The sequence below is a fragment of the Bactrocera neohumeralis genome, unplaced genomic scaffold, assembly GCF_024586455.1.
Source record: "Bactrocera neohumeralis isolate Rockhampton unplaced genomic scaffold, APGP_CSIRO_Bneo_wtdbg2-racon-allhic-juicebox.fasta_v2 cluster09, whole genome shotgun sequence".
NCBI lineage: Eukaryota > Metazoa > Arthropoda > Insecta > Diptera > Tephritidae > Bactrocera > Bactrocera neohumeralis.
This window is the reverse complement of record NW_026089622.1, coordinates 28,567,953-28,585,129: the sequence shown is the minus strand read 5'-3', so window position 1 is coordinate 28,585,129 and position 17,177 is coordinate 28,567,953.

Here is a 17,177-nt window from a genome sequence, read left to right as displayed (position 1 = left end):
TATTCCGCTTAAATGAAAATCAGCCCTCTTAACTGCCTATATCTTGCTGCATCTCACGGTTGTTTTTTGATATACATGGAAATTATTGTTTTAAGTACCACCCGATTAAGTATCCGCACTCGCTTATGTCCCATATTAATTTTTTTTTAACAAACCACAAAAATCTGTATCTTTGATTGTGGCACATAACCGGGATTGGCTGTATTTGTCAAGGAATGTACAAAATATTGTTACGCGGCTTGCAAAAATCTGAAGTGGTAAACACAATGACTGTGACAGACTGCAGCAGCACGACAGTGAACTGAAAACGTCGTTGTTCATCTTACTGCATGTACATTTTGAGAAGCAACAACAACACAATGGCCGGCATGTACACAAAACAACGCAGTTGTCCATTTTGTATGTACACAATTTCGTTGTGGCCATACTAATACCTTTCACTTGAATGAAATTTAAATATTTTGTTCAAAGTGAAATTTTTTATGCAAAAAATAGTAAATAGGTCAATATTTTTGCTTTAAATTATCAATTGTTATTACAAATGATATAATAGAGCTATAATATAGCTATTTTATGCTTTTATTTATAAAATAACTTCAAGTTTGTTAGAGCTGTGAATAATTTTACATTTTACATATTTGTGGCATCACCACTCTACCTCATCTCTCTATCTTCCATTCTACTGTCAACTCTACTGTCGTCGTACTGTCGTTGGCAAATATAGGAGGATATTGAAGTTAGCGAGAACGACAACTGTCGGCCTGCAGTCGTGTAGTCGTGCAGCTATCAAAATAACACTGCGCATAAGAACGTGTGTATTTTAATATTTGACAGATGTAGTTTGCAGTCTGTCGCTCTCTATGTGTTCAGCGCTTGAGTCGACATGTATGCAAGCTCACACACAAACATACATATCTACGTTGGTTTGTAAGCGAAGCTGGTACAGCGGCAAGGGAAGCAGTGGCAATTGGCGATCGTTCGTTTGTGTTTTCGGCACAGCTCGGATTTTCTACCAACAATACAATGTTGCGAAGCTTTGTCGTCGCGTCATTCTTTCGACACATTGACTCTTTGACATGAAAGCAAAAAATATGAGCTTCGCCATTGGTTGTCCGCGTCAACGAAAATTTCGCATGAAGCATTGAATGCACATATTTATGTACATACATTTGTTGCATGTAGACAAATTTACAAACATTATGCGTATGGTTATTTTATATTTGGCTATATGCACACATAATGATATACATATGGACAAATGTGCGACCGCTTGGTCTTTTAACATGATGTCGAAAAGTTTAATGACCAAAGCAAATATTTATTTAAGTATATAAATATACATATGTATTTCGTACCAAACCTATATAAAATGCATATTTAGGTAGTAATACAAATTGAATTATATAGTACATATTTGCACAGATTTTATGGAATTCATCATAAAATAGCTCAATCTTAAAATATATACATATGTATGTACACACTTATGTGCTTTCATAACAAATATATGTACTTATGTATGTATACCGATCTATAAATTATATGCAGCATCGTTTGCGCATATTAAAAAAGGGAATCTGTAAGCGTACATTCCTTAACATTGGAATTATGATTATTTTTCTCATTTAACACTGCAAATGCTCAATTCTGCTATTTTCGTGTCCCCTGATGTTAAGTGGTGAAATGCGCTAATAATTTTCTGTGGTGAAATGCACTTATCCAAAACAGTAAATATCCCAAAATTGAAATATCCCTAAATTCTCGACATCGTGAACCTTCTCTATAATATACGTTCTCTGGTGTAAGCACAACCTGCTTACAAGCCGAAACGACAAACACAGAATAAAACGAGTACTTCTAAACTACTGAGTATCAAGCTGCAAATACAAAAAGAAATATGTGCTAACCTAAGTAAGAGTCTAAAAATACGGAGTGAACTCTACAAAGGAATATAGAAAGAATTAAGGAGTTTAAAAGAAGGCATTAGAAATTTTCAAAGAAATCAAGATAATTTACTAACAGAAACAAAACGTTACAATGCAGAGATTAAACGAATTAGAAAACTAGAAGTACAAAATAAACTAGAACTTAGTTATAATGGTTAAAATCGATGTTCAAAAACTAAAAAATATTGGCTGCAAAGAGAAGCTTAGGCTTTAACTAGTAATGTCGACTTATATACATCTCTTTGTTGTTTTTAGTTCCTTTTTCTGTAAATAAAACAAAATTATTCGAAATAAAATGTCATTAAAAGCTCGTTTTTAAGTTTTCTAAATTGACAACGAATCTCCAATAAAAGCTCAAATACGCTTAGCATCATTGAGATAGGAAGAGTTGAGTTCGGATTCATCAGACAGAGTAGTTCAAAAACTTCAGGCTGGGAAAGTTAATTTGAAATAAAATTTGAAGCTTTTTTGGGAGCGTGTTGCATTTGTCTAGCTCCCAGTACACATCTCCACCTATTTTTCAGAACACCATTTGCTCTCTCCATAATATTACACGTGCGTGCATATACTTCGTTAAATTTCCGTTCTGAGATCTTTCTGCTGTGGATCGGTGGGTGTTAGCAGCCAAGACCCTAGTGGATAGACTATGAAAAAAAAATAAAATGTATATATTTAATGATTAAGATTAAGATTTAATCTAGCAACAAAACATTTCTTGTGCCACGCTTCTTCACTACTTCAATGGAGCAGGAATACCATTGAAGTTCTTATTTTACTCTTATTCAAAATAGTGAATCATAACAGGCTCCAGGATGTGTAGCGTTAACATACATTATTTTCATTTTATCATCACATACTTTCAGATAAATTTTTATTAACAAACATATACACACAAGACAATTTCCTTATGTTACCAGCAAAACATTCATACTAAAGAATTCTTTTCTGTTGTAGTATGTATAAGTGTTTATTACTTTTGGGATCTCTAATTTTGCCTCGCTTACCATTCATGTAAACAATGATCCCAGGGATATTACATTTTTGGTAAAAATTCAATGATAAACCACCATCCATCTGCCTGCCCACACCTTTCTGATACACTCCTGCAAAAAATTGCAGAGAAGCAATTAGTTTATAACTGTATCTATTGCAAAATGTTTTCTCGCCATTGACAAGCCATTTGGAAACACTTCCAATAAGTATTAGGGGTATTCAGACCAGCTTTGTTAATTCGTTAGTCGTTACTCGGTAGTTTTTTACGTGGGTTTTGTTTTTGTAAAATTAACAGATTATCGTTTTACCGAGTAACGAAGTACCAGACTGGCAAGCATGATAGTTTTTTCAGAGAACGTATATTATAGAGAAGGTCCAACAACGGACAAGCGTGTGAACTGTCAAAAGCTAACAAAATGCGATGAGTGCATTTCACCACAGCTAACTAAGAAGGAGAAATCTTAACAGTGGCGCGTGAACAGAGCTGAACATTTAATGGAAATTATGCTCAGAAACATGCATTGCTATTACAGACGTATGTTGGCCTTTTGCTTATATTTTTATATGCTCATATGCCATCATGTTAATTGATGTGATTACCATTTTGCGTATTTCTATGAATATATGCATAATTTATATCATTCTAACTAAATTATGCTATTTTCAAAACAATATTTGTAGTTAATGTGCAATTAAGAGTTATTTATTAAAATATTTCTTATGTTTCAGAATATACATACATATGTATGTATTATAATTTCATATGTATGTATATGAATATGTTTGTAAATATAATATACATATGTATGTATATGTACATATATGAGATACTATCATAGTCATTCAATTTTCATACGCATCTACATATCAGCGCATAATTACATATGCACATATGTATGTAAGTTAATACCAACAGTTCACATTACATGAACATTTTCTTTATCTGTCATAAATATGTAACATGACACTTACGACCCATATGGTCCGTATTAAGTATCCGTAAGTAACATTATGTGTACTTTGCTAATACTGTCCGCCTTAGGTGGTCCAAAAATGTAACTCATAGATTGTAAGATGAATCTTCCCACTTGTAACATATGTACTACATATGTCCTATCTCAAGTGGATTGTAGATATACTTCCTAGAATGTAAGATAAATATTTGTATCTAGACTTAAGCAAAATACTGTATATAAGAAAACATAATAAAGAAAACGAGGCAATTGACCACAGGGAGTTGCCCACGGGAGTTGCTCACGGGCAGTTGCCCGTAGTTGCCCACGAGAACTAAACGGAGTTTTTAATTTGTATGTAAGTACAATTCAAATTCAAATCGTAATATCATTTATCAGTAAAAAGTGTGCGCGCACTGCTCTATATGTACATGCATATGTGTACGACATTGCCGAACAAATAATGTATACCAACCAACATACAAATATGACTACACATGTAAATATGTGCTCATGACATTCCCACACAAATAATGCATACACAACATACATACAAGTTAGCACATATACAAAATATACAGATAATTTTGTAAGTAAAATCCAATTCAGCAATATTTTGCATTACTCAGTAAAATTAAATCAAATAAAATTAATTTCAAAAAATTTTTAAAATAATTGAAAAATCACATTTCGAAAATCGGCACTATAAACTATCAATATAAAACAAATAAATAAAAAATTCTGCGGAAACCGTGCCGCCGACAATGTGAGCCGTTTCAAACCAAACTGAGGTTCGCACTGGTTTTAGCTTACGTTATGATTATTTGATGTATTAATTAAAATAAGTTCTAGCTGGAGTAAGAACTCGTAAATGTACATATGTATATATATTATTATAAGAAAGCAAAAAACCAAAATCTAGAAAAATTGATTATAAAAAAAAAATAAGTAAATTTGTTGAATAAAATTTTTCGGCAAGTTCAAAAAAAAAAATTTTTGCCAGCAGCAAAAACGGCTGAAGATTCATACCAGCAGAGTGATATTATTGGTGGGCAAATTAACTGGCGCCGAGACTTCAAATTTAAAAATATGTCTATATCAAAATTGAAAAAACCAGCGTTAAGAAAACTCTAAATCGCGCATTGATAAAATTGTTGTTGCCAGCGAAGATTTTAGAAAAAACAGCGAAAGAGACTGAATATAAAAATACTATTTAAAAATACTTGGGAAACAAAGTGTTTAAAGTAATATCTAATCGCAAAATTAAAAACTTCTGTTATCCGCGTGTTGTTAGAACTTCACAGCAAAAAGCTGCTTAACAAATGTTTTTCGAATCGTTATAACTTATGTTATCTAAAAAAAATGTGCTCAAAGAGACTCAAAACTGTGCATTAATAAAAACTATTGTTGCCCCTAAACAAGAAGGAATCAACGTTTAAATAAAAAGCTTTCCAAAATAAGTGCTCAAATTGACTCTAATACGACAATAATAACTTTGAATCGGCAACTGAGAAAATTATTCTCGCAGCATATTCAACTGTGTAGACAAAAGTGCAAAACTACCAAGACAACAATCAAAGCCTGAACTGTGACGTCATCCATTCCCAAGTGGCGGTAGTAAATATTTGTATCTCAAAAAGGAACAAATAAAGGACCAATTGAAATCAGGATGCAGAAGCTGATACTCCCGATACTGTTGTAATTTGAATTAAAATTCAAATTATTCACCTTTTTGTAATCAAATTTATGTATTGAGCAATTTAAAATAAAATTGTAATAAGAGCAAGATTATAACAATTAGCAATAGAAAAAAAATTACAGATAAAACTGGTGAGCCTCAGTATGGAGCAAATAAAATTAATTTCAAAAGCCATCACACATTTCGTCGGCACTTGACAGGCGCTATAAACGTTTCACAAAAACGAGCAAGCTAAGATATTAAATAATAGAATAAATCAATTAGAAGTTTTTAGAATCAACCCATTATAAAAAAACTAAGTAAATTTGTTGAATAACCCAAATAACCTTATTCAAATTTAAATTGTCAGAAAAAACCAGCGTTAGACCTAAATCGCGCATTGATAAAATTGTTGTTGCCCGCGAGCAGAAAACAGCGTTGCCTGATATCTAAACAAAGTAAAGAACCTAATCGACATTAAAAAACTTCGATCCGCGTGTAGGAGACAAAAACCGATCCAAAAAGTTATCTCCTGGATCCAAACAAGAAGGAATCAACGTAGAATCTATTTTACCAAGGACTCAAAGTGACTCTAATACGTGATTATTCTCGCAGGACAAAAGAAGCAAAAGAAGCTAAGAATTAAAATTAAGTTATTCACCAAGGCCTGAACTGTGACGTCATCCATTCCCAAGTAGCGGAGTAAAACACCTCAATAGAGCCATCTTACGGCACATTAGGCAAAAAATGAAAGGTCCTGCAATAGATAAAAACTGGCCTTAATATCATATAATATATTTGATGACGACTATAAACGGGGGCAAGCAGTCAATAGTTGCAATTGTCACTGCAACCCACGCAGACGAAACGCGACCTAAGGACCTTATTCACTTAACAGAACACGAACAGATTGCCTGATAGGATCCTTATCTCAAAAATGCACTTTTTTAGCGTAGAGCAGTTCTATGAGCTCGAATTAATCACCAATTATCTTTGATAATCAATAAAATAAAGGGACAGGACTATTCCAGAGAAACAAGTAGCGCGCTACTAGAAACTTATAGGAACCGAGCCCTTGACGTATTTATCAGAGGCCTAACCGGTGAACTATCCAGGATGCTAGTCATCCAACGACCCAAGAACTTACCCGAAGCATAAGCTTCCTGTCTTGAAATACAAAACATTAACTTAAGAAACTATTCAATCTACCCAAGGAATATAGCTAGCTTAAGCCAAACGCAAAGAAACCAAATGAACCAAAAACAGGTATTTGTACCAAGGGATTTAAACTCGTTCGAAAAAAATCACGAAAAATAAATTATATGAACCGACCGATAAATATACCTTTAGTATGCCATCCAACAGTTCTTCAAATAATCCTAGGAAACTCCCGAAATTATTTAATATTCAAACAGAGGACCAAGAATTTACTGAAGGTGGAAAGTGCGAATAAATTTTATGACAGACGCCTCTCTAGTTTACCCCATCTAGAACTCACCTTAAAAAATGGGGGTACCTTAAAGTTCCTTATAGATACAGGAGCTAATAAAAATTTTGTGTGTGAAAAACTTTCAAGGAATTCCAGTAAACTTAGATGTCCTTTTGAAGTCCAATCAGCCGCGGGTGCAGTAAAAATAACCCATAAAATGTGTGGATCATTTTTTAAAAGTATAGGTATAACAAATAAGATTGATTTCTTTATATTGCCTAATTTAAAGTCCTTTGATGGCATCATAGGTGATGATACCCTCAAAGAATTGGGAGTGATTCTTCTTCTTTCTTAATTGGCGAAGACACCGCTTACGCGATTATAGCCGAGTTAACAACAGCGCGCCAGTCGTTTCTCCTTTTCGCTACGTGGCGCCAATTGGATATTCCAAGCGTAGCCAGGTCCTTCTCCACTTGGTCCTTCCAACGGAGTGGAGGTCTTCCTCTTCCTCTGCTTCCCCCGGCGGGTACAGTGTCGAATACTTTCAGAGCTGGAGTGTTTTCGTCCATTCGGACAACATGACCTAGCCAGCGTAGCCGCTGTCTTTTAATTCGCTGAACTATGTCAATGTCGTCGTATATCTCGTATCTCATCGTTCCATCGAATGCGATATTTGCCGTGGGAAACGCGCAAAGGACTATAAATCTTTCGCAGAACTTTTCTCTCGAAAACTCGCAACGTCGACCCATCAGTTGTTGACATCGTCCAAGCCTCTGCACCATATAGCAGGACGGGAATTATGAGCGACTTATAGAGTTTGGCTTTTGTTCGTAAAGAGAGGACTTTACTTTTCAATTGCCTACTCAGTCCGAAGTAGCACCTGTTGGCAAGAGCAATCCTTCGTTGCTGCGTCCAGGCTGACATTGTTGGTGGTGTTAATACTGGTTCCTAAATAGACGAAATTATCTACAACTTCAAAGTTATGACTGTCAACAGTGACGTGATTGCCAAGTCGCGAGTGCGACGACTGTTTGTTTGATGACAGGAGATATTTCGTCTTGCCCTCGTTCACTGCCAGGCCCATTTGTTTTGCTTCTTTGTCTAGTCTGGAGAAAGCAGAACTAACGGCGCGGGTGTTAAGGCCGATGATATCAATATCATCGGCATACGCCAGCAGCTGTACACTCTTATAAAAGATGGTACCTTCTCTATTTAGTTCTGCAGCTCGAACTATTTTCTCCAGAAGCAGGTTGAAAAAGTCACACGATAGGGAATCGCCTTGTCTGAAACCTCGTTTGGTATCGAACGGCTTGGAGAGGACCTTCCCGATTCTGACGGAGCTCTTCGTGGTGCTCAACGTCAGTTTACACAGCCGTATTAGTTTTGCGGGGATACCAAATTCAGACATCGCGGCATAGAGGCAGTTCCTTTTCGTGCTGTCGAAAGCTGCTTTGAAATCGACGAAGAGGTGGTGTGTGTCGATTCTTCTTTCACGGGTCTTTTCCAAGATTTGGCGCATGGTGAATATCTGGTCGGTTGTTGATTTTCTAGGTCTAAAGCCACACTGATAAGGTCCAATCAGTTTGTTGACGGTGGGCTTTAATCTTTCACACAATACGCTCGATAGAACCTTATATGCGATGTTGAGGAGGCTAATCCCACGGTAGTTGGCGCAGATTGTGGCGTCTCCTTTTTTATGGATTGGGCATAGCACACTTAAATTCCAATCGTTGGGCATGCTTTCGTCCGACCATATTTTACAAAGAAGCTGATGCATGCTCCTTATCAGTTTTTCGCCGCCGTGTTTGAATAGCTCGGCCGGCAATCCGTCGGCCCCTGCCGCTTTGTTGTTATTCAGGCGGGTAATTGCTATTCGAACTTCTTCATGGTCGGGCAATGGGACGTCTGCTCCATCGTCATCGATTGGGGAATCGGGTTCGCCTTCTCCATTCGTTGTGCATTCTCTGCCATTCAGCAGGTTGGAGAAGTGTTCCCTCCATAATTTAAGTATGCTCTGGGCATCGGTCACTAGATCACCTTTGGGGGTTCTACAAGAGTATGCTCCGGTCTTGAAACCTTCTGTAAGCCGCCGCATTTTTTTGTAGAATTTTCGAGCATTACCCCTGTCGGCCAGCTTATCAAGCTCTTCATACTCACGCATTTCGGCCTCTCTCTTTTCTGTCTGCAGATGCGTCTCGCTTCCCTCTTCAATTCTCGGTATCTATCCCATCCCGCACGTGTTGTGGTCGATCGTAACGTTGCGAGGTAGGCAGCCTGTTTTCTCTCCGCTGCGACGCGGCACTCCTCGTCGTACCAGTTGTTCTTTTGCACTTTCCGAAAACCAAGGGTTTCGAATGCAGCTGTACGTAAGGAGTTTGAAATGCCGTCCCACAGTTCCCTTATACCGAGTTGTTGATGAGTGCTCTCAAAGAGCAGGAGTGCAAGCCGAGTAGAAAATCGTTCGGCAGTCTGTTGTGATTGCAGCTTTTCGACGTCGAACCTTCCTTGTGTTTGTTGGCGTGCGTTTTTTGCTGCACAGAGGCGGGTGCGAATCTTGGCTGCAACAAGGTAGTGGTCCGAGTCGATGTTAGGACCTCGGAGCGCACGCACATCTAAACCACTGGAGACGTGTCTTCAGTTGGTAGTTTTTCGATCCGGAGACAGCCAGGTAGCTTGATGAATTTTTTTGTGCTGGAATCTAGTACTACAGATAACCATATTTCGGGCCCGGGCGAAGTCGATCAGCCTCAACCCATTTGGGGATGTTTCCTCGTGGAGGCTGAATTTACCGACCGTAGTGCCAAAGATACCTTCTTTGCCCACCCTGGCGTTAAAGTCGCCAAGCACGATTTTGACATCGTGGCGGGGGCATCTCTCATAAGTGCGTTCCAAGCACTCATAAAAGGCATCTTTGGTCACATCGTCCTTCTCATCCGTCGGAGCGTGGGCGCAGATCAGCGATATGTTGAAGAACCTCGCTTTGATGCGGATTGTGGCTAGACGTTCATTCACCGGAGTGAATGATAGTACTCGGCGACGTAGTCTCTCTTCCACCACGAATCCTACACCAAACTTGCGCTCCTTTATATGGCCACTGTAGCAAATGTCACAAGGACCTACTCGTCTCTGTCCTTGTCCCGTCCATCACATTTCTTGTACGGCGGAGATGTCAGCCTTTATTTTCACGAGGACATCAACCAGCTGGGCAGCGGCACCTTCCCAATTAAGGGACCGGACATTCCAGGTACATGCCCTGATATCGTTGTCCTTATTTCGTTTGCCATGGTCGTCATCAAAAGAGGGGTTTCTTATCCGAGGCTGTTTGTAGTTTTTCATTGGGATAGGTTTTTACGTGGCGGGTCCCAAACCCAGCGCACAACCCTATGCAGGGGATGTTTCGCCTTCTCACTTTAGCTCACTTTCGAACGGATGTTCTTAGGCTACCCAGAGGATACTTGGTCAAAGACCGGAAGTCGTGAGCTGCTTGAGTCATATGTAAAAGAGTCGTTTCTGGCCACTCCCAAGTGGATGGCGATCAGAGAACTTTCCTCACTTGCGTGAACTTCTACACATGACCCCATCCTCCTAGGTTGGGAGCGATTACAAACAGAAAAAATGACACGCTAACCCTCGGGGATGTGGTACTGCCACTAAAACAAAAAGTATCAAAACAAATAATTAATATTCAAGAAACGACCCATGAACAGGAGGTTAGGGAAATAATAAATAAGTACTCGGAACTATTCGGACCAGTCTCTGACAGTGGGACAATCAATACAACCGTGTTAGCAGAAATAAGAACAACAAGTGAAGAGCCGATCTATACAAAATCATACCCTTACCCAACCAACCTCCGGAGTGAGGTAGAAAGACAGATAGCAGAACTTCTGGACAATGGTGTAATAAGGCCTTCAAAGAGCCCATATAACTCACCATTGTGGATTGTACCAAAAAAATCAGGACCGACAGGGGAAAAGAAGTACAGAGTTGTCGTCGATTTTAAACGACTAAATGCAGTAACGATACCTGACTCCTACCCAATACCTGATATAAACAACACTCTTGCTAGCTTAGGCGAGTGCAGTTATTTTACCACACTCGACCTTACATCCGGATTCCACCAAATCAGGATGAAGGAAAAGGACATGGTAAAGACAGCCTTTTCAACAGCCAATGGTAAATACGAATTTACTAGGTTGCCGTTCGGCTTAAAAAATGCCCCTTCCATTTTTCAGAGAATGATCAATGACGTTCTCAAACCTCTTATAGGGAAGTCCTGCTAAGTCTATATTGATGATATTATAATAACAGGGAAAACTAAAGAAGAACATCTAAACAATATTAAAGATGTATTCGCGCTCTTGTGTAAAGCAAATCTAAAGGTCAATCAAGAAAAATCCAAATTTTTCAAGACGAAAGTGGAATTTTTAGGGCATATCGTTACGGGAGAAGGTATTTTGACAGATACTGAAAAGATATCCGCTATTAAAAAGATTCCTGCATCTGCTAACTTTAAGGAATTAAAAGGTTTCCTAGGTTTAGCGTCATATTACAGGAGATTTATAAAAGACTTTGCGAAAATTGTCAAGCCACTTACAAATTTAACTAGAGGCGAAAATGCGCAAGTGAAAGCAAGTCAATCTAAAAGAATACAAACTTCGCTAACAGAGGAATGCTTAAAATCATTTCATGATATAAAATATCTGCTTATGTCTTCCGAAATCCTGGTATTCCCAGACTTCAATAAACCATTTATTTTGACGACAGATGCTTCCAATACAGCAATTGGGGCAGTCCTTTTACAAGGGGAAATCGGTAAAGACAGACCCATAACTTACATATCTAGATCACTCAATAAAACCGAGGAGAATTATTCCACAATTGAAAAAGAAATGCTCGCCATAGTATGGTCCCTCGACAAGTTAAGGACCTACTTATATGGAGCTAAGGAAATAAAAATCCTTACCGACCACCAGCCGCTGACGTTGGCACTAAGTAACAGTAACAACAACGCCAAGCTCAAAAGGTGGAAAGCAAGGATAGAAGAGTATAATTATAAACTCATTTATAAACCGGGAAAAACTAACGTAGTCGCTGATGCGTTATCACGGTTACCAATAGAAATAAATACGCTCACATCCACAGATGAAAATTCACAACATAGCGCAGAAGAGGATAGCTCAAAACTCATTCCTCACTGTGAAGCGCCATTAAATGTTTTCAAAAATCAAATTGTATTCTTAGAAGGAAAGGAGGAGATAATTCACGAAGAACCTCATCCAAGGTACCACAGGCACCGCATTACATGTGAAGCTTACAATAAGGAAAAACTAATTGAAATCTTAAAAAGCGTTCTCAACCCATATAATCAATGGTATTAAAATCCACGAAAAATATATTTCATTATTACAGCAGGTATACCAAGAATATTTCTCACAATTTCGTATCAGGATAACACAGAAAGTGGTTACTGATATCCCTGATGAGGAAGTTAAATTTAAAATAATAGAACAGGAACACAAAAGAGCTCATCGAAACGGTAAGGAAAATAAAGACCAGATATTGGAAAGATATTACTTCCCGCAGATGACTAAACTTATTAAAAAATATACTAAGTAATGTGAAATTTGTGGATGTAATAAATACGACCGACATCCACAAAAACCCAAGTTACAAGCAACTCCCATACTTTCATACCCAACAGAAATACTGCATATAGACATTATAGAAATATCCGGTGAAAAGTTTATTACGTGCGTTGACAAATTCTCTAAATTTGCGAAATTTTTTAGAATCAAGAATAAATCAGTATTGCATATCAGGGATAAGCTGATAAAGCTTCTTCACTATTTTACTGTACCAAAGACATTAGTCATGAATAACGAGGGCAGCTTTATAAGCCCAACAACATTGAATTATTTAGAAGGATTAGGAATAGAGATCTATTTAGCACCACCCCAAAAGAGTGAGGTTAATGGTGCAATAGAACATGTGCATTCCACTATTGTTGAAATAACCAGATGCCTCCAAGTGGAATACTCTGAATGCTCTATTAAAGAAATCATCAACATTGCAGTTGACAGATACAAAAACACTATACAGTCAGTTACGAAAATAAAGCTGTAATTGAGTTAATCGAAGAAGGAACATTATTTCTTTCAAATTTCATTGGAAATATTACTTATAATAATACATATCTTAAACTAAATGGTACATTTCTTATAAACTTTTTTAATGAAACTATAACCTTGAACAACGTTACTTACACAAACTGGCAGAAAATGAAATTAAATTAGATCTAAACTATTTACATCAACTTCATTTAAATAATGTAAATAAGCTAGAACGCATAACAGCAAAAAAACATTCTTTCAGTTAGCTCAAGCTTCGTAGCAATTCTTGTTGCAATAACACTATCATTAGCTTTGTATATCATACTAAAACCAAAAAATAGGAATTCGTTTTTTATTCCACCAATAGTAGATTATCCACAGATTTCAGTAGCAAATGAAATTTTATCAGCGAGACGCTGATGCTTAAGAAAGGGGGAGTTAGCACATATACAAAATATACAGACAATTTTGTAAGTAAAATCCAATTCAGCAATATTTTGCATTGCTCAAGTAAAATTAAATCAAATAAAATTAATTTCCAAAAATTGCAATAACAAAAACACATTTCGTCGGCACTATAACAAGCGGAAACCGAAGCGGAAACCGTGCCGCCGCAATGTGAGCCGTTTCACAACCAAACTGAGGTTCGCACTTTACATATGTAAGTTTTTAGTAAGTAAGCAAAATTTGATTATAAAAACTAAGTAAATTTGTTGAATAAAGGGAGTTCAATTTTTGCCAGCAGCAAAGGTGCGTGTTGATATTATTGGTGGGCAGCATTAACTTACATACTCATACATACGTTCACATGTAGATATGTCACCCGCAAAAACTACGAATATTGTTCTACAAAAACAACAATGGTTTCAAGTAGCATCAGCAGCGTCACAAGTCAATATGGCAGCCAAGTCGATACCAAAATTTGTAGAAAAACACACAACAACAATATTTTCATTCATGAACGCAAGCGCACTTTCAACAGGCAAACTTGCTTCATTCATAAAAACAAATACCATTACATCTCCCCGAGCATGCCTTTGCCAACAAGCGTCTTTTCGCAACGATGGCAAAAGTTAAAAATTATAAATTGAACAATTTCTGATATTTGTATGAGAAGGAAAAAGCGACAACCCCGCAAATATAAGTATAGAATAAAATTGACCACATAGTTTATTTGTCGATTTTCAAGTCCAGAAATGTGCTAAAATTTATAAAATATTCAATATTCCTCTGATTTATGTGTACAGTGGATCCCGGTTAAGTAGTACTCCGCTTATATGAAAATCATCCCTCTTAACTGCCTATATCTTGCTGCATCTCACGGTTTGTTTTTTAAAATACATAGAAATTATTGTTTTAAGTACTACTCGATTAAGTATCCGCACTCGCTTATGTGCCATATTAAATTTTTTTTAACAAACCACAAAAAGCTGTATCTTGGATTGTGGCACATAACCGGGATTGACTTTTTTTGTCAAGGAATGTACAAAATATTGTTACGCGGCTTGCAAAAATCTGAGTCGACATGTATGCAAGCTCACACACAAACATACATATCTACGTTGGTTTGTAAGCGAAGCTGGTACAGCGGCAAGGGAAGCAGTGGCAATTGGCGATCGTTCGTTTGTGTTTTCGGCACAGCTCGGATTTTCTACCAACAACACAATGTTGTGAAGCTTTGTCGTTGCGTCATTCTTTCGACACATTGATTCTTTGACATGAAAGCAAAAAATATGAGCTTCGCCATTGGTTGTCCGTGTCAATGGAAATTTCGCATGAAGCATTGAATGTACATATTTACATACATTTGTTGCATGTAGACAAATTTACAAACATTATGCGTATGGTTCTTTTATATTTGTTTACATGCATTCATACTTATATATGTATGGGCAAATGTGCGGCCGCTTGGTCTTTTAACATGTTATCAAAACTTTTAAAGACCTGACCCGTAAATTAATATGTATGTATGTATATACATATCTTATCAAACCTACATTAATTAAAGATTTACATACATAGGTAATAATGCATGTATGCCTTTATTATATTTTTCCAAAGATTTTAAGGAATTCATCATGAAGTTGTTCAATTTGTACGTACATATGTACATGCTTGTGTGCTTCGATACAAAATATGTATACAGAAAATATACATATGTACATATGTATGTATGTATATAAATTATATGCAGTTGTTTGCGCATTGTAAACATATGTACGAATCTGTAAGCGTACATTTCTAAACATTGAAATTAACATATTTTTTCCCATTGGCTCTAACAACTACTCAGTTCTGTTATTGGCTTGCCCCTGATGTTAAGTGGTGAAATGCGCTAATAATTTTCTGTGGTGAAATGCACCCATCCAAAACAGTAAATATCCCAAAATCCAAAAAAAGTATGTTCACAGTTAAGTGTTTTAACGAAGTATCAACTAACGAACTACCAGATTAACAAGTTCGGTCTGAATACCCCTATTGATACGTAGGGTTGTTAGTTCTTTATTACTGCTTAAAACTATAAATTTCTGCAAATTTTTTTTTATGTATATCTTAAATAAATTAATAAATAAATAAACTTTACTTAAATTTCTTCGGTAAATCCTTTAAGCCAACTGTGGCGGGAATTGTTTTCCTCCTCCAATATACGAAGCCGCAAGTATACACTATTCAGTTTTATATAACCTATTAATTTTTTTTTAATCTAAATTCAACAACGAAGGGTACAACAGTTTAATCGAAATTCGAGCACAAGTCTTCATTCACGCGATCTTCGTGGCATTTTACATTCGCGTGAAAAGAAAAGCACATGGGAATGATTTATTCACGCGATAAGGCTGAACATTTAATTCAAATAATGAAAAATGTTAAAAAAGAAATTATTTATCTAATTTTCAAACGTAATTTAAATAAACAGAATGAATTTATTATAAAACCACTTTTATTATGCATTATGTTTTAAATATTTAAGAGTATAATAAAATGTTTAATGAGATGTATGACCTCCATTGTTTGTAATAACCTCTTCCAGGCGTCTGAGCGTAGAATTAATTGAAAAATGGATAACGGTTTGTTCAACTGTTGCCCATTATGCGACAATGGTATTTCTTAAGCATTTTATTATATCAAATTGCCGTCGCTTTGGCAATCGAGAAATTTTATGTTTCCAGACAACAAGGAATCAACTGGTTTCTTAGAAGGATGAATCGCTGCCCTGATCTGCTGGAAAATGAATTTATTTAAAATCGACTTCGAAGTCGATTAGCACTTCATCCAGCAAATTTAATTTAGTTTGGTGTTATAAAGCAATCTCTGGAGTTTTCCTTCTGTAAGTTATCTCAGCTTAGTATATTATATAAGTATACCAATTTTTTCAAGGAAAACCTGAAATTTGGTGGAGGCTTTATAAATATTTTGCTGGGTTTAAAGATGATATCGTCAACCCGTATCGAGTAAAGACGAGCAATCCCACTTTTCCCGAAGTCATGAAAAGTAATTAACTTAAAAAACACTAAGTTGACTGAAAACTGACTTATTCAAATTCCTGAGATGGTAAATGAACAGGAACAATTCAATTTCGATCTCTGCAGCCGTTTAGATAACCACGCCAAAAAGAAATAAAATTAAATCCATGTAATGAATGGTACCCTCCATACCAGGAAAAGAAATTCCCACAAACACGTTCACCACTTGACAAAACGAATCTCAATAGGGCAACAGCTGAATATTTAAAATCTACTTCCATAAATTTAAAAATTTGTTGTAAAATTAATTCTCAAAAAGTTAAGACCTATCCACGATGCAAAGCAGTTAATTCCATCGTATCAGTTCGGTGTCAGAACTAAGTATTCCACAATAAAACAAATTCATAGAACTTTCAAAATAGAAAAACCTCTGGAAGTGGGAAAAAGTGCAATGTGTGTATTCCTTGACGATACGCATACGTTTCACAAGGTGTGGCAGGAACAAATTTTCAAGCCGGTATGGTCATTGGCGCGCTACTGTGGGGTAGTGCCAATAATAGAAATACATGTTGCCAAAAAAAGGAGCTAAGAAGAATTGTTA